We start from the raw sequence: 26,974 nt of genomic DNA, 5'->3' as shown, positions 1-26,974 counted from the left end.
ATTTGCACTGAGAGCCAAGTAAATTGTAATTTTATCACGAGAAATGCGAATAAAACACTATGGGACTTACAACGGCATTTTTGGGGGGAACCGGCCCTACTCCCCTTCTCTTTCTAAAACGTCTTATCTGTAGCTAAGGTGAGTAGGCGTCGAGTTATCCACAGTTCTACGTTTGTCATTAAATGTCTGGAATCAGTTCAGCATACGGCAGCACGCGTTCCATTTTCAGTTATTATATTCGTACATATTGTGCATGCCATCTGTGTAGGCTGCCTTTTTCCCGAAATATTCTGTCACAGTATAGAAGAAGTAAACTGCTTATGAAACCTTCTACACACCACCGCTGTAAAAATTATCATTCTTGTTGTAGAACAAATCAGTTGTGTAATTTCTCTGTTGCATAAGGGGATCGGATACGTCACCCGTCTCCTTTGTTTCAATCAGTTGCATATGTGTCTTTCAAGCTGCAGTTGATAACTGTGTTTTGTCATTTGTAATGGGGTCTCTTTGGAATTGCTTTATACTGCCTTCGATTTATGTTGCTACTTCCCTCTGCAGGAAAGCTTAACTCTAATAAAAGATTTGCATGGTTCGCTGTTGTTTTTTGTTGTATTTTTTATTTTATTTTTATTTCAGTAATACTGGCGGCCTACGTTCGAAGGCCCTTGGCACGAGTGGGTGTTACATGAAGCACAGAAAGTTACCAGGCAATAATAGAGGGCAATAATAACAAAAAGGATTGTGTGATGCCAACAAGCACTATACTTAAAGACAAGGTCACGCTCAAGGAACCACCAGCGAAGCATACTGCGCACTTTATACAGGGCCAAGCCTTGTACACGAGTGATACGACCAATGTTCACTTTGAAGGGAATAACATCGCTATCAACCAGTCGCTGTCATTTCCCTAGCATACAACACTAAAACGAACATTGTACAAACATTGTTTGCTGTGGAGAAATAAAGGTGGAGCGTACATCGGCTATTCACTTCTATATATTATACTGCAGAAAAAACCTATAGTGAATAAATATATAACTACAAAAACATAAACAACTAAAAACATAAGTAGGACACTGAAGATAATCATAAGAATGATAACGATGGCGTATCTGAATGTCCACTCTCAATCTAAGGTCTGTCCGCGCCGCTACCCAAACGCTTGCTATATTTGTTTTGGTAAAAGAGTTTTCTACGTACTAAGCCGACAGCTCATTGCAAGTCTGCAGTACATATCACAGTTTCTCTAATGGTGTGTCTGCTAACAACACTTTTAACTATATGACCGTCTTTCGATGGGGACTACTCGCTGACTACGGCCTAAGTAACTTTCCTGTTTTAGAGGAGCGCTTGTCCGATCTGTGTAGTGTTGTGGTTAACGCGCTTTCTACGGCGCCTTTATATACACTCTAGAAGGAAGTGGTAAACTTTTCAAATTTCATTTCCGCAGCAGCACTCAGAATTGGAGTGGCATATCCTGTCGAATCCTGTGTTATGAAATCGGCGTGTCACGGGAGTTCTGCTCCTACATTCAATTTTTCACGGAGACTGACTTCGTACAGCAATGAGTGCATCCCCGTATTACCATATGACCATCGAACCACATCTACACAGAAGAGCGGAAGACAAAATTGAGACTAACAGACTTAGGTGAGTCGTGCAATCACGCAATGATTTTCATCGTTCCGAACTCCACCGCGGATGTGCAAGATCCGACTTAGCGCATCATTGTACCCTGTAAATTGCCAAGCAGTCGGTCACATCGACCATTATATCTTACAATGTCTCCAGCTTGGAGAAATTTTCTAATCGTAAAAACTGGACCAAACAAAAAAACACCCCACACACAAACGCGAGTGACGTGTTCTTGCCATGGTGACACTGCATACATATTTAGAAGAAAGGTGCTTTGGTTCCTCTTAAGTTCCTTCGTGATAAAAAGTTAGTGTGAATTGCGAATTCTGTCGTTCAACAAAGACGGGTTAATGCGCAGCCTGTTGCGCTTCATGTCATTCCTACTTACGTTCTTGGATGATGTGCTACCATATGGGATGTGACGGGCTTCAATTACTACCACATTTGATAAGTTGTCCACGGGCGGAGGGATTGCCGGCAGCTCTTGCATGGCTAGGTCCGCCTGCAGCTACTACTCGATCGACCTACTCATTTCTAGGTAATCCGATATACCTGGCATGCACTGAAATAATGTATCGCCGGCCTACGCGGAACAATTTTTTTATGCGAAGCATATTACGAGAGCTCAACCCAGCTCCTCAGGCGCGGCGGTGTCGCCTTGAATACCACGTGACACCGTGACGTCACGACAGAGGAGAAGTGGCTTTGGCTCAACTCTTGCAAGATGGGCTGGGTGGGAATCGAACCAGGGTCTCCGGAGTGTGAGACGGAGACGCTACCACTGAGTCACGAGTACGATGCTTCAAAGCGGTGCAAAAGCGCCTCTAGTGAATGCGGTGTTGCCTTAGAAACGAGCTGTTTCTCAGGCTCAGGCGCACATTTCGTTGCCGCGCCGAACGCTGCGTTGCTCGACGCTCACCGCGTCCAATGCGGGGCGTCCAAGGCGAAGCAGAGTAACGCATGAGTTGTTTCTTCGTCTAGCCGAACCAAATATAGCCAAGCAACAGCAGTTCACCAAGCTAAAAAGTGGTTCAACAACTAAAATAAAGGCTAGTATGCTTCGCATCCTGGGCTTAACTTTACCTAAGCCACAGCCATTTTTTTTCACCGCTTACACAATCCCATTACCTGTTTCCCTTTTTGACATGCTGCCTGGGCATTCATGGTGATTTCAAGCACTCACTTTCTGTCTTGCCAATTTATCCACTGTCTTATTGCGGTTCCGTTGTAGATCAAGTTTACTGTCGATGCGCTAGTTTATGATGCATTCAGTTTCTACCAAGCTTTGGGGGAACAAGCAGGGTATATATATATATATATATATATATATATATATATATATATATATATATATATATATATATATATATATATATATATATACACGGCCGCTCGATCCAAAAGCACAAGGTGCGGCCCGCTGCGTCGCGCCTGAACGGCGTCTCGGGCCTAGTTCTCCGTGCGCCCGCTGCGGCGCCACCGCTCGGGGATGGCTACTGACAGAGAGCGCCTTCACAGCTGCATCGGCACGCGCAATCTCCACTCCAGTCAAGGCGTAAATAGTGCGTTTTATATTTGGAAATTGCAGACAAAATCATTTAAGTCGTCATTGGAAGTTCTGATTACGCCACAAACGCCAACAGATTGTCACAGGGATGGAAACTGTTCTAGAATACACCTGAACGCTACTCGTGACGGTTGCCCATACGATGCACGACCGGGTGCTGCACTTCCATTGAGAGGTTCTGCTTCAAGCAGTCTATCAGTACTTTTATTTACTTCTCGTAAACACGTACGCGAAGTAAAAACTTTACATAGGGAGAACTTGTACAGAGTTTCCCAAGTAAAGCAATCTAACTTGGATAAAATAAAAACTCTTATCATTGCAAGTAATCATCAGCAGATTGTTTCTCATGAAAACGAAGCATATTGAGTGATGCTAGAGGTTATCTAAGCAGTGGGCCCCTTATATCAAAGCTTCAAAAGGCCTCTGCTTCGAACATGCTCATACCCTTTATTTCAGCACGCTTTCCATAAAACAAATTCCCGCAGGATTCTTTTATTTTAGGCAGGTTTTTTTTCTTTCTTTTTTCTCTGAAGTGGCCACTTGGTTGCTGATAAAAACAGCAGCTTTGTCTCCTTTTTCCGCTCTTTGTAATACCTGAACGAAGGATTGAATTTTATTGTTGTTTTCTTAAACTAAGAGGCGGTTTTTCATTTCGTCCCGTTCGAACTGCAATTTTTTTCAACTCATCTCCTTGACAGGCAACTTTTTTTTTTAAGATCTCTTGACTGCTTTCTTTGACTGTTCGGGGACGTCCACAATATCTAACGTAGTTTGGCAGGCCGGTCAACAGAAAAACTACGTTCAGAGCATGATTCTAAGGCAGTCTCTGGAACTAGAGCTTCCACCTCATCGCTGAGAAACTGCAAGGCACTTTCGATTGGGGCTTTCTCCTGATCTGCCGTAATTGTGGCTTGCCTCAACTACTGTGTGATGAGTAAAGTTTCTTCGATGGAGTTTTTTGGACTGCACATTATCTTTTTGCAGGTACTGTGGATATTTGCAAAACACAGTGGGTACCGCATTCGGAAGCAGGAACCTAAGTTTCGCGTTCTTTTTATAGTCACTTTCCTTAAAGTGCAGGGAATATACCAGAGACCTATCACTCGGTTCCCACTTGCTTCCTTTTCCCGACACTTCTTGGCGAGATATATTTTTTAGCCACGCTTCTCGACGCTCCAAGTCACAGGGGAACTCGTGATATTTCACAGTCGGGTCTTTTTTGGCATTTGTGTCGCAGAGTGGCACACAACAGTTGCGTGGCATTGCGCCAAATGAACGAGGCTGGCTACGGCACACACGCACACCGAAGAGCCTTAACAAAGCACAGCAAGCACAGGCAAACTTGCTCACACACACGCACTCGAAAAAGCACGAGATTAGCGCATAGAGCACGAAGCAAACGCGTTCTGACGCGAGAACCAACGCCCGCTTTGCCCCGGCGCGAAGTCGCGAAAGCATCCCCGACCAGTGGCGCCCTCACGAAGAAAAGCGGTCGCAACTGTGAACTCGGCCGAGACGCGCCCGCCTATTGTCCGCGGCGCGACGTAGCTGGCCGCACCTTGCTTGGCCTCGAGCGGCCGTGATATATATATATATATATATATATATATATATATATATATATATATATATATATATATATATATATATATATATATATATATATATTGACTAAAACATGGAAACCAATTCCAAAGCACAAAGTGTATCCTTTACAAGAGGCGCTGTGCCAGATTTCCGGCGCACGCCGTCAACAATAAAAAAAAAGCGCTCAGTGACGGTCATGTCCAAGATGGCTCTTATGGGGATTATTGTATATCCACCGATACTGTTGCTCTGATTGCTGAAAAGCTATCCTGAAGTAAATAAGACATTTTTAATGCTTTTTGTTGGTGGGAGCTATATTAGCTTATTCATTCTTCGGCACGTGTTGGCCGTTCGCGTTAATAATAATCCCAGTCCTGATGTAAAAATTATTTTACGTTAGAATTGTTCGTAAGAGAAAATTTTAGTCAATCCTAAAGTGGGCCATATTAATAGTCGACGCGGCTGGTACATGACAAAGTGCATTTGCGAAACGAAAGCTTTTTAAATTGAGCCCGTCCTCTATTGTACGTGTACTACCTGCACTTCCTACCGCACAGCGATAAAAAATTTGTAATTTTTCTGGAGCAAAATCATTGCACAATTTGCTATTCCTGTGACGAAACGCGCGACGTGCCTTGTTTCGAGGTGAGTGAGTGAGTGAGTGAGTGAGTGAGTGAGTGAGTGAGTGAGTGAGTGAGTGAGTGAGTGAGTGAGTGAGTGAGTGAGTGAGTGAGTGAGTGCGCGCCACCGTCGGCGTGACGTGGCATGAGGGATCACGTGGACACAGCGGCCACGTCGGCTGCTTAGGAAGCGCCGAAGCAAGCTGAAAACGAAAGTTCAATGTGCCACCCACGCTGCGGTTCTGAATAAGTGGTGGGACTTTTCACCTTGGGTGTCTGCTTGACAACATTTGAAAGCACTATAATAGGTAGTGGCTGCCTTTGGAAGCGTGCAGCTTGGTAGGCTACTGTTCGGTTTCACAGTGGCGGACGTATGCAATGGAGCCCGGTGTCAGCCTTATTCACACGCAGCCGCAGGACTAGAAGCAGCGTGAAGCTCGTCTCGCGAAACTTAGAACCGGCAAACAGCCATCGGCTACAACTTGGGTATGCAGCTAGCGTAGAAGCGAGGAAGATTTCTGATACGACGTCGGGACCGCGATGTTTGGTGAGTAGCAGAAAACGCGCACTGTGAGCCTCGCCCGCCCGGCTAATGTCATGTTGCTTTATTTGGTCTAAGAACTTATTGATGCGAGATTCTGGCAAGTTCACTGGGATGGAAAGGGAGCGCTAAGAAGCACATTAAAAGGCATGACACATGGTCATGTTTCTGTTCCGAATTAATGTACTGCATTCCGAAAAAAAAAGCAGCGGGAAATCTCACGCTGAGAAGACCGATAAACATACAGTGCGACGCAACTTGAGAAATAATATTGAAACGTCCAAGACTTTACAAGAAAAAAAAAAAGGTTGAATCGTCGCGACGGCACACACAGTCGCCATAGGCGTCGAAGTGTTTTTTCTTTTCTTTCTTTTTCTTTATTTGTTTCCATTGCTAAAATACAATGACGAGGGCTAAGATAAAAGCTGCAATGAGGCAGCTTGAGGTGCCCTTAGCCCCCGTGTTACATGGTGGCAGTGAGTAGCGCAATCAACCGTACGCAAAGAACATTACATATAAATAATACTTACAATCATCAATCAAGAGACTTTTCTATGACGGAACAAACAAACAAAGAACAAAGAAATGGGATAAGGACAAATAAAAGCAATGCAGATAGTAGGCACCACCACATTACATACACTTGGCAATACATAAATAAAAGTTATAATCGCGTACACTTGACGATGCATAATTAAAGGTGAAAAGAATCGATGGTCGATTATTATTGGAATTATTAAGTGAAAGAAAAGGACGAGCAAAAATTATGTCATTACAAACATTAACAAGGCACACATGTGAATATAGGTGAGAAAGGAATTACGCTTGGTTCATTATTTAGGAGAAGGTTCTGATAAGTAATGACAGTTCTGACCGTGTTATGTTAATGATGTCAATACCAGCGTCATGTAATGTATTAAGCAGTCTGGGTAATTTATTTTTCGTCATTTGCAAACCGTAGTTAGTTCTTGAAGGGGGTATAGACCAATATTCTCCGCGTCGGGTAATATAGGTAGCTGTATTTCTTTGCAGACAAGCAATTTCATTAAATACGCTGTTTTCAGAGTTTAAGTTTGAGTGCCATGTACGAAGGAGAGAGCGGTTGTATAGAGAGTAGATTGTAGGTATGTTGTATTGTTTAAAAAGGTGTTCACTGTGACTGTGATATGGCACATTTGCAATTATACGTACGATCTTTTCTGTAGTAAGTGTATTTTCCTGAGGTTAGTTTCAGTTGTTGTGCCCCACACAAGGTGTGTGTAATTAATGTGTGATGCAAATAGTGAGTGATAAATTAATATTTTTACGGATGTTGGTAGACGATATCTGTTCTTGTTTAGCATTCCTGTGATACGGCTAAGCTTTTGTACTACAGAGTCTACTTGTCGATCCCAGTTTAGCGTACTAGAGAAGTATGTACCTAATACTTTAATTTCATTTACTATTTCTATGCTCCCTTTGTTCATCTCTAAAGTGTGTCTTTGTGGAATCTTTGTGCCTTTCGCATAAAAGATTACGGCTTTTGTCTTATTTGAATTTAATTTTAGATAATTTTCTATAGACCATGAGGATATGTTCTGGAGAAACTCGTTTGCGCTGTTTATTAAACTAGTATAAGATGCCGATGAAATGAACACACTAGTGTCGTCTGCATATATGATAAATTTTGCCTTGGGATAGATCAGAACAATATCGTTTATGTATAAGTTAAAAAGTAGCGGTCCAAGAATGCTTCCTTGTGGGACTCCTGTTTTTATTTCTCCAGAAAACGATTTAAAGTTATTTATGTGCACATATTGCCGTCTTTTTTCTAAATATGACTTAATTAGCTGCAGTGGGAGGCCCCTGATACCATACGTATCAAGCTTTGTTAATAATCGGTTATGATTAATATGATCGAATGCCTGAGTAAAGTCTACAAATATACCTATTGTCAGTTGCTTCCTTTCAAAATTTTGCAGTATATGGTCTTTCTGGTGTAGTAGTGCTAACTGTGTTGATTTGTTTTTTTGAAAGCCATACTGAGCTTTCGTGACAACGCGATATTTTTCACAGAAGGATGTTAACTGGATAAATATTATTTTTTCAAGTCCCTTAGAAAAGTGCGGTAAAATTGATATGGGGCGATAATTTTGAATATTGAGCCTGTCAGCCTTCTTATATATTGGAATGACTTTAGCAACTTTCATTTTTGATGGAAAGATGCCTTCAGCAATAGAGATATTATAGATATGAACTAGAATGGGGGCTATATCATGTATGACATATTTTATGGGCTTTATCTGCAGGTCGTCTGAATCACAGCTTTTAGAGTTTTTCATCGCCATAAATACAGAGCAGACCTCGTCGACATTAGTTGGATGGAAAAAGATTGTGTGTGGGTTTCCAGGTAGGGAGGGAGTGGTTTTCGGGTGCGTATGCGCTTGTGTTTCTCTGTTCAGGAAGTATTCGTTAAACGCATTCACCATGTCTGTTTCGGAGACTAAACGACCTTCTAGGCTAATTTTTTCAATAGGTTCAATAATTTCAATAATTTTTCAATAAGTCTCTATAACGATATCATTTTTGAGCAACTCTGATAGCGTCCACGCAACAATGGTTGCTTGTGTACTGTTAAATGCTCCTATTCTGTGGCCTAAAGTTCACGGCACGGTACGAAAACGCGCCCGCAGCTAAAGCAAAATATTGTGCGCGGACGTGCATGCAGACGCGCAGTCGATCGCTGCGAACCCATGCAATCGCTGCGTTGATGCTTCATTCTGCTATGCTCCATTCGGTTATACAGACAGCCCATTGGAGGAACATATTTCACATAATTTATTCTCACCGTTTGCCTACCTTTTAAGCAAGAAGCCAGTTCGGGAGACTCCATGGTGGCGACCGCGTGCAGTGGTTCTCACTGTATATATTCGGCAAAGATATAGCGTCTGTAAATGGTTCTATGCTTCCAGTTTGTCCAATATTATTGTTTTGACATTAAAAAACTTCCATCGTTTTGAGAGTGCCTACATAAATGTCCAGGAGGGCTGCCGCGTGGTGTTTTTATCGAGCGCCGTAAGCGAAACCTATGAGGAGCACGCCGCGTGATCCCTCATACTACGCAAGGGTGGCGCTTCCGACAGATGGCGACTCCGTAACACCTCGCCCCCAATAGCCCGTCTCACGCGAAAATGACGGCGCGCACAGTTTCTCATTCCGGAACCAGCAAACCTCTGCCCGGGCCGTCGCACGCCGCATTCGCAGCTATCGCCGCCAGACCTATTGCGGTAATCATCTTCACCTATCTTGTTTACAGCGCGTGGAGCGTAGTGCCATTGCTAGTGTACTGCACGCTTTTATACTGCGTTCTATACATAGCAGTGAACGCTGTGGAGGCTAGGGAGACTTCTTGCAGTGGCTTCGTTCCCACTTGGATATAGTTCGATGTTTATGGACCACAATTGTGTGCAACTGTTGTTTATATAGGTGCAGTATTGAATAGAACAAGTTTTAATCCTTACAAACAAATACACTGTGTCATACGGCTGCAAATGCGTTCTTTGCGATCATTATCATTTTTATTGTTCGTTTCGGGGTTCTTCTTTTTGTTTTGCAAGCCGTCGCGAGGAGCTCCAAGTGTTTGCTCGCGCGAGCGAACGCTGTTAGCGCCCAGCAAAGCGTAGACGTAATGCCCGGAGTGATAACTTTGTTTGACCGAACTTCTTGCGTAGCTTCCACAGCGTTGACTGCTATGTATGGAACAGAGTACAGTGAGCGGTAATCCAAACGCGGCGCCGTTCTCAGATGCAGGCGGCGCGATGTGGGCAACACGTTTCGCTTCGGCGGCGCCCAGCGTCGCCCACCAGCTCGATTTCGTTTCGGTTTCCCGTCGCCCTCTTAAAACACCGCGCAATAGGTAAACAACAAAACACGTCTCGTGCTGCAAGATCACCGCCAGTTGGATGTGCGGTGCTTCGCATTACGTCAACAAAAGTTGAGTTTGTCAGCTTTCTTTAACTTCGGATTCTACGTTTTCCCGGTTAGTGCGTCTCTTCTCGCGGTATTTTTCAAAATGTATAAATGAGGTTCTGCTCTATTTGTTTCAGACACAAAATTACGTGCAGTTCACGTTATTCTGAGTACAATAGTAGTGACAGGTAATTTATGTTTGAGGCTCCGTGTAAAAAGTTGTCTATGACATTGTTTTCCCTGGAGGAGCCCCAACTTTGTGTTAAAAATAAAGTGCTTTGATCTGAAAAAAATTTTCCGCTTGGAGAGATAAAACAAGAAAACTGTGTCGGCTGGCGGGACATCATTCCTGTGCATTGCAAACGGCAACGAACAGCAGGGAAGAACACTGCTTGTTCTAATTTCTAAAGCCATTCTCTCCGTAGCACAAAAAAAAAAATAGAAATAGGCTGACCCCTATGACAGTGATATAGTACTTGCTGAAATGTGGTACTGGTACGATTACATGGGCCGTCTTCTCGCGTGCCCCCTCTGTAGTTGGACATAACTCGTCGCAACTGCCAGGGCTTCCCTTGAGGCCTTGCAGAGAAACCTGTTGCACGCCACACTACTCAACGCCCTCAAAGGCCGTGCAAAGAAGGACCCATGACACTCATTTCAAGCAGAGTTGAATTATGTAGCATTATGTCGAATACGTTTCGCAGAGCTTTGAAAATAACTACTACGCAGTCGGCATTTTTATACACTTTAGTAAAGCTTTTGACAGCCTCAATCACGAGATCCTTATTCGGAAGCTTTGTTTGTATGGAATTCGTGGGAAACCGCTAGAATTACTCAGATCATATCTGAAACATCGACGTCAGTACGTTTCCATTAATAAACATAACTCGTCCCTCTTAAGTATTGTATGTGGTGTGCCTCAAGGAAGTATTCTTGGGCCACTTTTGTTTAACGTTTTTATAAATGATATCGTAACCATAAACAGTGAGGTTCAATTCATTATGTACGCTGATGAGTGCACATTGTGTGTCTCAGGTCCTGATGCGAATGAACTTGTGCAAAAATGTAATACAATTATGGCAAGTTTGTCCGATTGGACACAGACAAATAGGCTTAAAGTAAATTCAAATAAAACAAGAGTTCTAATATTTCGCGCAAAAAATACACCACTTAACATTAATCATGCTATTTATTTTCAGAGCCAACGCATTGAAATGGTTAAAGAATTTCAAATTCTTGGAGTATACTTTTCTTCTAATTTACGTTGCGGTGCCCACATTACACATCTCTGCGGCAAACTCTCTGCGGTTACCGGTGCTATGGCACGTTGCCGCACATTTCTACCTACAAGAGCAAAACTTGAAATATGCTATGGTTTATTCTTATCGTATATCAATTACTCTTACCTTGTCTGGGCTACAACATCTAAATCTAACTTGCAGAAGGTGGTAATACTTCAAAATAAAATCGTTCGGTATATACAGTAGGTATATACAATAGAGCTCAAGCATTAACGCTCCGTCTACTACAAACGAATACCTATCCGAATCCGTCGCTCCTACATAAAATATATCCGGATACTTACACCAACGCTACCCGCCACGATTGTGGAGATATAGCCACGTTAGACCATATGCTCTGACGGTGTGCCCGGTCAGGCTCTATCATCGATAATAGCTCGGCCGGATGGGAGGCGCTTCTCCGCAGCCCTCTTCTGGCTGACCAACTCTGGGCTGTCCAGCAGGCCCACAATGCTGCCGAGAGGCTCAGCCTTCCGGTTCCCACGTGGCAGCGGCCCGCTTCGTGAAGACTCATGATCTGCAGGACTTGTTTTTCACCACACCATACCAGACCATATAGAGAACGTTCATCGGCTTTCACCAACAGATAATATATTTGTCAAATACAGACTAAACCACGTTGATAAATTATACGAACACAGATTACTAGAAACGATTTACTTCTCATCCGAATATGTTAAGAATTATTTTACATCCCTTGCTCAGCTAGAACTCTGCAATCACACGGAACATACTACACGAAACTCTGAGGTGTGGAAGGTACCATGGTTTCGAAACCATTACAGCCTACAGTCCTTAACACATAATATACCGACTGTACTAAACAAATATAAGCACACAGTTACGCTAAGCAAAAATGATTTGCGTGACTACTTTCTTTCTTTATAGGGACACTTTAGTATATTGCATTCAAGTGTAAAATTTCATTTTCATACATACGTACGATGTCTAATGTTTGTTGTGTATAAAGATTTCAGTGTATATATCATGTGAGTGCTACTGCCATGTAAGGGACCCTGGGCCTCCGTCATGCTGCTGCGACAGCCTTTTCCCCAGGTGTCCCTCCAGTTCCTTTTGTTTCTGGTGAATAAAATTGATTGATTGATTGATTGATTGATTGATTGATTGATTGATTGATTGATTGATTGATGTTGCAATAAACTTTGTTGCACTTAAGGTTTCAGGCATGTTTTAGAACTTCTGTAAATTATGTATGTTGATTATTTATTGTTTATGTACCATTATACAGGGGAGTATAGATTATAAATTACGAAGTGGCAGTTCAAGAAACCTTCCATAAACAAAAGCTTCACGAGCGAGGTTGCCATCAATGAAATTGTCTTTCATACACTGCTCCTTAAGCATCAAACGTCCTTGCTAAGAAAAAGTGACATTGTCAAGCTTTATAACTCCGCTGCCTGTATTTCCTCAATCATGCAGAGGCAAAGAAACATGCGCAAAGTGTAGTGCCAACGACCATCCATCTGACAACTGCAATGCTCCCGCACAATGTGTCAATTGCAAGGGCGATCATCCAGCTTACTCGCGGAATTTCCTTTACTGGAAAAGAGAAAAAGAAATAATCGCATTAACTGTAAAGGAAAAGATTTCATTCTATGAAGCGAGGAAAAGGCTAGGGCACTTACCTCAAGTAAGCTACGCCAGTGCGACGCGGCAGGGAGCAGCGCCACGCCGGTTTCAGGAGTCTACAGGGTGGACGTCCGGTGCTTCTGTAGAAACTCCAACCGCCCCCTTGGTGGCTACAGCCAGTGCTGCTCCATCGTCATCGAAGACGGCCCGGCAGACTACAGTGCCGCAGGGCCCGAAGTTGAACAGCATCCCACGGCCCGAGACGTGCGACTCGGCGCCGGGCTCTCGATCATCCAGCGCCTCGCAAAGGGCGATGGAGGTCGATCCGAAAACCCAGGTGTCATTGACGCCAAAAGACCCGCGCTCCCTGGAGCGCTCCCAGAAGGAGAAACACATTGTAACTCCGCGGGAAAGGTAACCTGAACGGTTACTGCCCTTCATAAGAGTAGTCAGATTTTAAATACATGTCACCTACAATTTGTAAGTTGACACACATAAGTAATTTTTTTTGCGATTTCCAAAAGACGGCTTTCATCATTCAATGGAATTGCAGAGACCTAATTCATAATCTAGGTGACATCAAAGACATAAATATGTTATCACCAGTAGCATTCTGCCTTCAAGAAACGAACCTAGGACCCAAACATACACATTTTCTTAAAGGTTTTACTGTCATAACAAAGGACCGCGAGCACTCCAGTCGTCTATCAGGAGGTGTCTTTATTATCGTCCAAGGCGGCATCCCCACACGGAACGTTTCACTAAATATTGCATTCGAGCCAGTAGCTGTCACCGTTTAACTTTTAGGGCTGTCACCATCTGATCGTTGTACATCCCTACCCATACCCATTTCACAACTCGAGACCTGGAAAATTTAATTGGCCATCTGCCGAAGCCTTTTGTTTTAGTTGGAGATTTTAATGCTCATTGCACTCTTTCGGGCAGCGATAAGAATGACCAAAGAGGACAACTTATTGAAGATTTTATTTGGCAAACAACATCTGTCTTCTGAATTCAGGTGCGCCAACACATTTTTCACTGAGTTCACCTAATTTTAGCTGCCTTGATTTAGCATTTTGCTCTCCGGATATTTTTACCGATTTTAAATGGGACGTACCGGAGACTCCATATGGCAGTGATCGTCTACCTGCTTTAATCCACCTTACATCAACACTACCCATTATATCCCACAAACCACGCCACTGGAAGTTACAAATGGCAGGCTGGGCTGCTTTTACAGAAAGTGCCAGGCTGGAGGAGCTTATTTTAACAGACCTAAGCATTGAGGAAATTGACGAAAAGTTTACTAACTGCATTATTTCTGCAGCTGAAAAGGCTATCCCGCAATCTTCTGGCATTGTTCGGAAAAGGTTGAATCCTAGTTGGACACATGAATGCACCGTAGCAAAAAAAGCAGCAAAATAAGGCCTGCGGAATCTTACGCAGATACCTAACACATAACAATTTTCTGAATAATTGCCTTTTTATAAAACTTGCCTATGTTTGGTTTGCTAGAACCTTGTGCAATAATAGCAAGTGCACTAACCCTGATGCCTTATTCACAGGAAAAGGGTGCGCTTGTTGAATTTTGATCAGAACAGCTGCATTATCCAACACTCCTCAAAAGTGTGGGTACCTTATGAGTATTTTTATGTCACTTTTTAGCTAATGCACCCATCGCTCAGAAAGAAGGTTACAGCTTTTCACAAGTAATGCTGGATTCGGAAGATGTAACAGTTGTCCTAGCCATTTTGAGTGGCTGAGCTATACTGCCAACAAGGCAAAGAAGAAAGAAAAAAAAAATCCAGCGACACGTAAGCACTACTTATGAGTTCTGAACGCGAAAACATTAACGTCCAAGTGAACGCCAATGAGCGAGTGTGTTGAGGCACTTGGCCAAAGCCTGCTAGAGAGCACAAGGCCGGTGCACTTCGATCTGTGACATCATGCTACCTTGCCCGACTACCATATAAATTCATGGGGGTGCTCCTCAGTAATCCCAAGGCCTCCTAGATAGAGCTAGGAGGCGTTGGTAAGCTGCGACGATTTTGATGTCACCGCTTTCTTCACGCGGGGCTTGGGAATTAAAATATCGGTCCAAGTAGCAGGACATTATAAACCAGAGTGCACAGGCCTGCTATCTAGGACATGCTTGTTTAGCCCTGTGGGTCGGCCTCTGAGCGAGGTGTAGTAGGCGCGAAACTCCCTACCGCTGTTTTTCCTTTCGAATTTATTCCGTTTAGAAATACATTAATTTCTTTATGAAGAGTACCAAGGAGCAGTTAGAACGCAGGTGAGAGCTTGCGTTGATAACAGGCTTCCGAGACTTGAGGGTGGTGCCCTTTCCTCTCACACAACACCTGGCACGCTAGTGCAGCAGCAGGTGTTCCCTTTCGCCCGCTCTACTTCGTCGAGACGCACTCATGACGTGGCATTGCAGCCAATGGGAACTTTGCCGTTCTTCGCTTGTCCACACGACAGACGCCAGCTTTTTCAATCAATGGGCCAGTTGATGCTTTGGCATCAAAAGACGAAGGTTCACTGATGTTGAACTGTCTTTTACGACCCACTAGATTGACGCTCATCTGGTAGATGAAAAAGCTGTGATAGACTTATTTATAGTACAAAAATCTTGTCAAAATCAACGAGAATTTCGTTCAGGCTCTTTGGATGATTTTCCTTTTTTTTTTACTTTGCTCTCACTTTGCGACTTTAGACATGCACATTTCTAGATTCGTATACAACGCTTTTACTACAACATTCATGTTGTGTATTTTGCTTTATCTCTTCACAATGAAGCAAGTGGAGTTACAAAACTTCAGAAATTTACTTCACTGTCAGTTTTCAAGAGTATCATGTTTTGTCAACAACTTGCCCAGTTGGAGATGAGTCCCACTCTCGAAATAATTAGCAAAATAAAATTGTTTAATGGAAAGCTTTAGGCAATCCATGACACAGCGTAACTTGCTGGCCTCGTGCAAAATTATGTGCACTATGTACCTAAGCATAGCAGCACATATGAAATAAATAAAGGTGATAAAGGGGCAGGAAACATTCTGAGGTGCATTTCATGTGGAAGGTAACCGTCATTTGGAGCCCGCGTGAACTATCAGTGAAATTGTGCGTTGCTCGCTGTTCCACTTGGGAATAGTAGATGGGCCACTCCCGAAGAGAGTGCACGTTGGCGCCTACGTTCGAAACGCAAGTCGTATGCGAAAAGATGCAAGAACATGTTTACAATCTTTAAAGGTACCCTGATGGTTAAACAACGTACGCAGGAAATTAAACGAAGAGAAAGGAGTACAGGCGCGTCACAAACTAAAGACGAGGATGCGATTTTTTATGCCTGTTTTTCTCTTAAAGCATCAGAGAGCGAAAACAAATTTCATGATTTGCCTAACTAATGTGCTGTTGAGTTAGTGCATTATCTAATAACTGCGGCCGTGCGATTTGCTTGCAGCTGCCACGAAATCGGAAGCAAAACTTAAGATGTCTCTAGATTGTTTTTGTTGCGTCCTAGTGCTCCGTGACTGCTGTTTCCTCACCTCACGCTCTGTTGTAATTTAAAGCTGTGCAACGTTGACGTTATCCAGTCATTTATTTTGTTTTCCAACATCTTGAGGCTTTCATAATAGCTCGGCCTGCTTCTGCAAGCCGCTTCATTCTAAAGCACGCAGCGGCGGCGCCGATGGAAGTGTGAGCGAAAACCACAAGTTGCCGCAAAAAGTTCGCCATGTCTTGCGATTATGCAAGCGGGCTGTCCGAATACGACAATAAACGCATCTGCGGCCAGCACAAGCATTTCGACGAGCTGTCACTGCTCGAAGACAAGATCGCGTGATTCGCTGACTGGATGCAGGCCTCCAAGCACATCGCAGTGATCACAGGCGCCGGCATTAGCACTTCGGCCGGTATCCCCGACTTCCGCGGTCCGCATGGGGTCTGGACTCTGGAGCAGCAGGTTGAGAAGCCGCAGGTCGACATTTCGTTCGACGACGCGGTACCGACTTCGACGCACATGGCCCTGGTTGAGCTGGCGTGCAGCTCGCAGGTCAAGTTCCTCGTCAGCCAGAACGTCGACGGCCTGCACCTGAAGTCGGGCTTCCAGCCGGACATCCTCACGGACCTGCATGGAAACATGTTTCTAGACCGATGCAACCAGTGCGGTCGGCAGTTCGTGAGGACTACGGCGACCAAGTCGGTCGGCCAGAAGCCCACGCGCGAGTTGTGTCCCGTGCCCAAGAAGAACGGTCGGATGTGTCGCGGTCACCTGCAGGATTCCATCCTGGACAGGGAGCACGAGCTGCCCGAGGACGGGATTGTAGCGGCCGACCTGCACTGCAGGGGCGCAGACCTATATCCTGTTCCTCGGCTCGACGCTGCAGATCATGCCGTGCGGCGCGCTGCCCCTTCTGACCAGGAAGACGGATGGCAAGATCGTCATCTGCAACCTGCTGCTGACGAAGATCGACAAGTCGGCCGACTTGATTCTGCGCGGCTACGTCATGGAAAAACTGATGAAGCGCCTGGGAATCGCGATGCCAGTCTACTCTGCCGCTTGTGACCCGACCAAGATCAAACGCCAAGCCCCTATGGAATATTCAAAGTTGAGACTGCCGGAGGCCAAGGCGCCTGCACATCTCAAGTACAAAAAGTAACCCCCGAGGAGAGAAAGTACCTCGCTGGACGACACGATTGCTCGGAAAGCGATCAAAAAAGGACGTCGTCTGTCGTCCACCGATTCGACCGGTTTACAGACGACGTGCTAGAGACTCTAATCTTACGTTTTGCAGCTTAGCGACATCTCTTGTTAGTCATGCAGGTGTCAATTGTTTTCCGTATACATCGCGATTGTGATGTGAGATGAGGCGGTGTTCGGGACCACCTCTATTTATGCTGCTCCAAATGAACGCCTAGTTTGTGACGTGCTCGTGTGATCTATAGCTAATTCTTACCTTGATATCTTGAACTTTTCATGTAATTTGCTGCCTATTGTGCATCGCATCTATTATTGTTTTGCCAAAACATACTATCCGTGCAGAGCCAACAAATTATAAACTTAATGGATTCATGTTTCATGATATTGAGTGATGAATCATTCTTCATTCCTAAAGAATGAAGTAGCCAAACTGTTGTCTAGCTGGGCATCATCCAATAATTACATGATTCTTGATCGCAGCAGTTAGTGTGACACCTGTTTATACATCTTTCACTGATTATGTGCGTGGAATAGAGAATGTTGCAGGCTTTTCTGCAAAAATGTAAAGGCATTCATGTAAAATGCCTTTTGAACAAACTGTACAGTTAAACGTTACGTTCATTTAAGCCCCCTGCTCATTCGCTGCCGCATTTAGAGTAAACAAAACATTGTCTAGTGAAACAGGCTGCATTTCAGCGTGTTTGTGGGTTCATACAACACCTTCCATGTTGACCTGCAGAGTAATTTTGAACATTTTAGCTAAAACTGGGGTTCATAAAGGTGCTTGCCATTGCGCTAGAAAAGCTGGACAATCGCCCCTTCACAGAAGAAAAAGTTCGAAACTGGCCCAGACGGGTTTCGGCATTCAAGGCATTAAGGGCTCTGCTCAAGTTTGTAAAGGCATGTGAATTGTGCGACCATCTTTGAATGTTGTAGAATGTAGCTTTTGCATTATTGTGTGAATTCTTCTAAAATTATGTTTTCTTCTTTCACCTTTTATTCCCTTTACCCCTTTCCCCAGTACAGGGTAGCCAGCCGGTACTTACCCTGGCTAACCTCCGTCTTTCCTCCCCTTTTGTCTATCGCTCTCTCTTAGCTAAATATCATGCGTGTTGCTTGACAAGTACTACTTTTCTTAAATAAAAATTATTTGTAGAAAATGTGCAGTAGAAGTAGTTTTTTTATTATACTTTTGTCCAGTGTATTTTGTTACAAATTATTTGCTCCTGTAATAGCTTATGGGTGTTTACATTACCCATTTATGTCAAGTTATTCATAAATGTGCATATGTAAATTTGTGTATACTGGTCTTGCTTCAGTGAATGACAGTTCATAATGCAGCATCTAGTTGAGAGCAAATGACCACTAAATTCCACTGAAGTCCACTTATACACTGCTTGTCATGTGCCGGGGAAAAAAGCTGCTTCCAAGAGTCAAATTAAGAACAATACACGTTGAAGAAGTGGAACAAAAGAAAGGATAGAATGAAAAGAAAGCACTGCTTGTGAGAGGTTGCCTTATGGAACGAGGTAATGCACATGGTCCGCTGGCTAAAGGAACAGCGGAAGGGTTGAATATGTTGACAAACGCTCTCATTGTCGACGCACTTTCGAGGACAGCTAGGCAACCTTGTGGTAGTTGCTGCATGAAAACTCAACCCTTGTGAGGCAATGCATTTTTTATATCCAGATTATGACCTGCTCTTCACTTACGAAGAAATGGAATCCTCATGACCCTGTCCGAAGCCATCTGACTTCACACCATGCCTCCGAATTTTCTAATATTGCGCCACCTCATCTAACCATTTATTGCACTCGACTGTGTTGTCCAACTATTGGCACCCATTCTGCTACTGTAATAGATTATGGTTACCTGTTCCATGCACATGACCTGTATAAACATTCCTTCAGTAAACAGCTGCATGTGGGGTAGTTGGTTAATGATTACAAAGGGGCAGTTTTTTGCAGTGTCTAGACCTAACAGAACATGAAGAAAACTTTATCATTGTGTTTGAGTGATTTCATTTTTTCGTGTGTGTCCTGTTAGAACTGTGCAGTGCAATTTCATATCAATGATTCACTTCATCTTAATTCTAACTAGAACATAATTCACCCATGTTTGCTCTCTCATCCATGCTGCCCTCTTTTAGTTTATTATCTTCGTGTTAATCACTTTCTGTTCCATCGCCCATAGCGCCATTATTAGCTTCCTTAATGTTTCTTAGTTATCAAAGCTTGCTAGGGCGGTGCAATACAACTTGGCAGTGACTGCAGTAATGGTCTTATGGCAGACCGTCAGCCTCATGCGGGGTAGGCATCATCATCATCAGCCTGCTTACGCCCACTGCAGGGCAAAGGCCTCTCCCATACTTCTCCAACAACCCCGGTCATGTACTAATTGTGGCCATGTCGTCCCTGCAAACTTCTTAATCTCATCCGCCCACCTAACTCTCTGCCGCCCCCTGCTACGCTTCCCTTCCCTTGGAATTCAGTCCGTAACTCTCAATGACCATCGGTTATCTTCCCTCCTCATTACATGCCCTGCCCATATGCCCATTTCTTTTTCTTGATTTCAACTAAGATGTCATTAACTCGCGTTTGTTCCCTCACCCGATCTGCTCTTTTCTTACCCCTTAACGTTACACCCATCATTCTTCTTTCCATAGCTCATTGCGTCGTCCTCAATTTAAGTAGAACCCTTTTCGTAAGCCTCCAGGTTTCTTCCCCATAGGTGAGTACTGGTAAGACACAGCTATTATACACTTTTCTCTTGAGGGATAATGGCAACCTGCTGATCATGATCTCAGAATACCTGCCAAATGCACCCCAGCCCATTCTTATTCTTCTGATTATTTCCGTCGCATGATCCGGATCCGCCGTCACTACCTGGCCTAAGTAGATGTATTCCCTTACCACTTCCAGTGCCTCGCTACCTATTGTAAATTGCTGTTCTCTTCCGAGTCTGTTAAACATTACTTTAGTTTTCTGCAGATTAATTTTTAGACCCACTCTTCTGCTTTGCCTGTCCAGTTCAGTAAGCATGCGTGGCAATTGGTCCCCTGAGTTACTAAGCAAGGCAATATCATCAGCGAATCGCAAGTTACTAAGGTATTCTCCATTAACTTTTATCCCCAATTCTTCCCAATCCAGGTCTCTGAATACTGGCACCGACAAAAACACACTGGGTTTTCTCATGGGCTTTGTGCCCTTGTGCTTGGCTGCTTCTTGAGGTTCTCATTAAAAAAAGTGTCTTTTAGAGATTATTTGGCGAGTCATCTGGCAACCCTTCTCCAACCATCCAGCCTTGTAGTAGGGCTTCACCATGGGTGTGGCAGGCAAACTAGATCCCCCCGTAGATCATGCAATGCAAAGCCACAATGATCATCATTATCAGGCAGACTAGATCCTCCCGTAGATCATGCAATGAATGCCACAATGATCATCATCATCACACCTGTGATATGGCCGGGGACATAGCGGTAAAATATGTATAGGCATGCTCCGTCATCACAGCACCTCTATGCTTGAAACGGCAAAATAGCCGAATTACGTCTCATTCTTGTTCAGGAGCCTTTGTCCATGTCTCAACTCAAAGCAGGAACCCACTACAGCTGTCGTGCTGCAGACATGGTGTTGCGTCACAATTTCAGCCTTGCAAATTGAGGGATCTTTTGTTTGATCGCCAGATGCCGCCATGTATTCTTTTGTGCTGCTGAATAATCTTCGTGATGCATGCAGGCGTCAGATTTTTGTTGTAGCCAGCCATGCAACAGATTCATTTTAAAGTGTAGGATTCATGCTGTGTATCGTCTGCTTCTTTTAATGCAATTAGCATTCTTAGTCTTATGTTCCCCTCTTTGACGTGTTGCTGCTGTCTGCTATCAGGCCCTTGAAATGTCGCTCTTGCTGGCGAAACAACAGCACATGTGCAGGGTCACTCAATGCGAAACTACAGCTGCACACTGCCCCCACTATGATGCCCATCCAGAGGGGTGCTAATCCCCTTGCTAGAACCTCAAAATGAACCCCTTTGCTGTGAGACCAATCGGGCTAAAATACCACCCAATGCAGAGAAACCCAGTGCCTTTACAGATCAGATTGGCGATATGTGACTTGCAGAGCATAAGTACAATGGGCAAGAAAATGTACTGGCAGTCTTGTACACCCCCCACATGCCTCTCAAGCACCAAATCGCGAACTAATTTCCTGAAGTTTAACTTGGTACACTTTGATCTCTCTTGCCCTAATATGATAACACTGCCGATAAGATGCTAATGATTATAGCAGGGGACTTTGATATTAGTCAGTGTATCTAGATCCGCACATGCCTGGTTTCTCAAAAATTGAGAGAAGCATTCGGTGTTGAAAGGGCCTTCAAAGACTTCATACCTAGGGTGCAAACATGAGGGGCCATCGACCATGTGTTTGTTAGGGCTTACACACATCAAAGCACTTAAATACGTATACTTAACGATCCACGAAACTATTTGGTGACGAGCCCTGTGGGGAAACTTGACTCGCGCGCCCCCTGATGTTTCTCCCGCGCGGCTCTCGCATCTCCTGTAATCCAGCTTCTCCCCGTAGCTAAGCGCCGGCGGTGGTCGGTGTGCTTGCAACATATTACCAGAAATGGTGCGGGTGTTGCGCTACTAACGCCGCCTAACGGCGGAGTTAGTCGGAGGCGCCAGGGAGGAGGCTGGGAGGCTCCTCCTCTCTGGTCCGGGATCGGTGGGCGGCGCGGTCATTCCGCGCGTGCGCCGATCTATGCTTCTGCGAGACCGCCTCGCGAGGCCTAGGAGCAGGACACCGGACTGGACAAACACGATCGTTCGAATGAGCGCTCCACCGTTCTCGTGACCGTACGCGCAAACGAACAGGCGTCGGTGTCCAGCATGGGACGAACATATTCGCTCGATATCCAGTCGCCGTGGAGACGAACTTCCTATATTTATCGTGCGCCCATCGGCATGTTATAAGGATAGCAATTCGGCTAGCAGGAATTATGTATGAAAGGCGCAATAAATGTCCTTGCGACTGTTTGCACTATTGTGCTGTTCATTTGTCCCTAAGAGCACGGGTGAAACCCCATATCTGGAAGCTATGTAAATCTGAGGATGATATCTCAACAGACTGTAGATAAATGTTTGCTCAGCAATACAGTGTGTCGCTACATTCCTTTAAAGGGCCCCTGAAACGTTTCGAACAAATTTTGTTGACGCGCAGGGTACAGGTAAAGTTAGTCATTCGCACCAGTATTTGTGTGAAACGTCTCATCTTAAGAGAGCTACGGTGATTGCAAGTTACCCTCCTCCATAGTCATGCATTTTCTGCTCAACTCGTTCGCCGAGTGATCGGGGCTAAGCTCCGCCTTCACTGAATCTGCGTCATGATGGCACGTCGTGCCGTCAACTTCCGGTTCTCTAGGAGTGAGCGTGCGAAGCCTCTCCAAACTCTCTGCCAGTTGCTTGACAGTCGACCCCAAGGGAGAGCTATTGAAGCAGCGTGTGTTGCGAGCATTCTGTCGCAGCGCCGAACGTGTCTGGTATTCTGGTAAATACAGGCAGCTGGGCATTTCGACGGAACGGTGGAGGAATAAACTGATGGTCATGAAGGAACTTTAGCGTAGACGTACGTGAGCTACCTTACCGGTCTCCATGGTCCAGCCACCCGTTCGCGCAGAGCTTAACCAGCCAGCAAAGAGCTAATATTGCTCTAACCAAGTGTAAAACATTTTAAGCATTTACAAAAAACAACGTGGTAACGATTACGCTCCTGCGAAAAATTTACACTAAGAGCAAAGAAGAATACATTTCGTACTGCTACTGTGTGTGGTTGAGCTCTGTGCCACAAGGTGGCTGCACCATGCAGACCATTCACATTTGCCCTTCTGCTCATCTCTTGAAACGACACGCGGTCAAATGGCTAGGCCCTGTCCCCACGCGCTTGCGTTTACCCTAATACCGGACTCGCGAAACGCTATTGCGTTAGTAGGGACTTTTAGCGGTGCTACGGAAAGTACGGTATACGGTACGGTAAGTGCGTAATACCGTAACGGTCGAGGACTGCGCATGCGCGAACTGTACCGTACGGTATGACTTTCCGTACGGCATACGAGGCGGTAAGGCTCGGCTAGCACCGTGTGTCGCGAGCTGAGCTGCACCAAGCCAAAACAGTGAGAAGCTGATGTCGGCCACAGAGTCCACCTCTCGCGTGCTTTTTTTTACCATGATAATACCAAGGCAAGAGGTTACTTTAAACCACCATCTGCGGGGCGACGAAATGACAAGTAAACAGTGGCATAAAAAAAAAACCAGGTAGGTGGCGCCATCTAGTGATGCAGAGTTTACTTAGAGGGGACACAGAGTTTTTATTGCAGTAACTAACTATATTCAACTTATCTGCTGGTGTAAATTGTCAGCAGCGGTGCAATTTACAAGAAACAAACCCTTTTTTATGTATTGATTAGATAAAAACACCTATGTAACAAAAGGTTTCACGTGTTGCAGGACGAAGTGTCACAAGATGTCGCCACCGGCCTTGTGACTGGTGTCTAAGTTTACCGTAGCCGGGCCCTTTTGTAAAAAATGATGCGTGTATGAACAAGCTAAAGCTTTCTAGTATTCGTCAAAATGAATATTTCGCGCTCAGCGCATAGTTATTGTACTCTGTAAAGCCCCAATGTTAGACGCTATCATCATTATCAGATTACCGTACGCATCGAGCGGCACACGCAGCTAAAACGTCTTCGGTCATTGCGGTAATTTAGTACGGAACAGTAATACCGTACCGTATACCGCGCTTACCGTACCGTAATAAGGCACTGCTAAAAGTCTCTAGTAATCTGCAGGTGTAAAGTGACGGCCGCAAACGCGCAAATATTGGCACCGATCGGATAGCGGCAGTCCGATGCGTTTCAGCCAGTCCGCTCCTTTGCTGCCTTGCAGAGGGACACGATGTCGCAGCTTGACATATTGCCAGTCGCTACGTTTGCAGTCCACAACGCAACAAAGTCGAATCATATTGTTCGCGAAAATACTGAGACCGACTCTGACCGCGGAGCTCTCGTCAAAATAGAGCACGTTGTAACACATGCAGACGACGCTTGCAGTCTGCTGGAAGTGCTTAAGTGTAGGAAAAATTGCTCTTGTGCATTTTCTTTCTGTTACCTTCTTTTTATAGAAACAAATCAACTAACATTCCAACCATTACGAACATCATTTGTTCACCATAAAGGTGCAAAAATTATCGATGGTATGCCCTGGACAGCCAATCGGATAGCTCGCCCTACTGCCGTCATTGGGTGATTTACGTAATTTGGGTAGGGGCGGCTGAAAATTCCGCCGATCAGTGTGCCGCAATCGGCAGCGATGTACGTTCTAATTGTTTATAATAAATTACACGCTTTACGCGGATCACTTAGATGCATTAATTAACGAGCAAAAGGATCTAAAGACTCAGTACGTTTGTACAAAATCGTCAGAATCATTTCAGGGACCCTTTAAAGGCCAACTGCAACGAAATTTCACTTGGGCTAAACTGACTATATCCCGAGCGTATACTCTCAGAGTAATCTTGGCAAAGCCGCAAGGCTGGTAATTGCCAAATTTTGTTATTAGCAGCTGTTAAATAGCGTCTATGCAGACCACGCGTGCCCCTGGCGGCAAAGCGATATCGATGCGGGTATGGCGAATACTGATCAGCCGTACGTAAGTGTCGATCTCTTAGTTGCGCCTAGGCAGCCAGCCTCGCTCATCATTCGCGAGTTGACTGGCGTCTCTCTCGGCGTGCGTTCTCACTGTTGCGTTCATGTTTGAGCTGTTGCAAGAATGACGATGCGTGGCGTGGCCGTCGGGTGCTCGAATACGTACTTGTACACGAGCAATGGCTGTGCCGTGTTGGATGTGGTGGGAAAGCCGAGCACATCTTTCCTGTCCCAGCTTTCAGAGCGAAAGCGTGGCGCAACAGGCAAGTGCGACGCGCTTGCACAAGCTGCACAAGGTGCATTTCAACACAGTCGCTTACCCATGAAGATCTGCTTGGGAACCGCTTTCCCGGATTGACTATGGCGCACGAAACCAAAGGTAACGTTCAAACGTAAGTTGTACATAAGGGCCATATTATCGAGCGATCATTCCCGGTAGTGCATCGTCTTCAAGATATTTTGTGCGTCTCTACATCAGACGCGTTGAAATAGACAAACGAAATCCTTTCTGAAATAGCGCCAGAAACGAGCTGCATTTGTCACGAAGGAGAACGCGACGCGGCGGTCATAGAAGCTTCCTACAGTGTACTATATCTCTAGCGCTGCAGTCATTGACCCTAAGTTGACCCACCATGGGAATTATGGGGAGTCATGGAGGAAAGAAAAAAAATGAGGAGGGGACTTATCCCCTCCGCGCACTAGGAGAAAGGTGTGGGAAACCATGGTATTTTCTCTCGTTTTCTTTATTTTTGCTTATTTTTTGCTTTATGATGCGCTCACACTTGTTGCTCCGTGGGTTTAAGACCGTGAGAAATTTTTCGTGTGTGCAGGATTGCGGTGGTCCGCGTGTTTTGTTCTGCTGTGTTGTCTAGATTGTGCTCTCCCAGCTGTTGTTGTGGCCAGATAGGAATGGAAGAAGTAAATAGCGGAAGACGAGCGCGCATGCAACGCCGTATCGCTGTACTTCAGTTTATGTACGACAAACACCTTGCACGTCAGTGACAGCTGTGCAGTGTTCCGGCATTTGACAGCGGATGATGCATTTGTGGCACGTAAAACAGCCATGTGAAAGGATGGGAAAGAAGCGGCTGCTATGAGTAAAAGAGGGACGAACCTCCTCTACTGCAGTAATGATATGTGTGTGCTCGAGGGGCGCAGGGCAGTGAAGGTTGGCGGATGTGGTGCAATAGTGAACAAGGCTCGACAGAAGAGCGCACGCTTGCACGTACGATGGCACGGTGAACGCGCTTACTGTTGGGAATCGCAGAGCTTTGTTTCGCTGAAGTTTCACTGACCGCGAGAACAATATACCTCACGCCGCGGTCGGTGTATCTAAACGCATAATGACGCTCTCCTCTGCCGGTCTGTTCGCCGGTGCGATGTGGCTCGTCACACTTCCGCTGTGAGTGGCCGTCCGAAACGTGTCCAGCAAAGCAAAACGATTCCGATGAAGCCACGACCAGCATGCGTGTTTGTTCTCCTAAACTGCAGATGAACTTGCCCTAGGTGTTATCGCGATGGAATCCAACGCGATTGTACCGTTGGTCAGTTCGCTACGGCATGCAGCATGGCGTGGTTGCGCCTATGGTAGCGCGCCGAAGGCGAGTAATGTACACAAGAGAGGGAAATCGGGCCCGACACGATGTCGGAGTAGCACTGACTTCCGGCGTCACTTTGGCATCACAAAGAGTGACATCAGGGCCCTTCCTCAGATTTTACGTCTTCTACGTAGACGTGCGCTACGAGACGTCGGCGCGCCGCCGCCGCTTCTTGTCAGCGAGATCA

The 26,974-nt window shown here is 45.0% G+C and overlaps 1 pseudogene; it reads left to right on the top strand.

Moving 5' to 3' along the window:
- Positions 1-13,820: 13,820 nt before the first annotated feature.
- Positions 13,821-17,447, top strand: LOC139052193 (NAD-dependent protein deacetylase Sirt6-like; annotated as a pseudogene).
- Positions 17,448-26,974: the final 9,527 nt, after the last annotated feature.

The sequence above is a fragment of the Dermacentor albipictus genome, unplaced genomic scaffold, assembly GCF_038994185.2.
Source record: "Dermacentor albipictus isolate Rhodes 1998 colony unplaced genomic scaffold, USDA_Dalb.pri_finalv2 scaffold_19, whole genome shotgun sequence".
Lineage (NCBI taxonomy): Eukaryota > Metazoa > Arthropoda > Arachnida > Ixodida > Ixodidae > Dermacentor > Dermacentor albipictus.
This window is presented reverse-complemented; position numbering and strand designations above follow the sequence as displayed.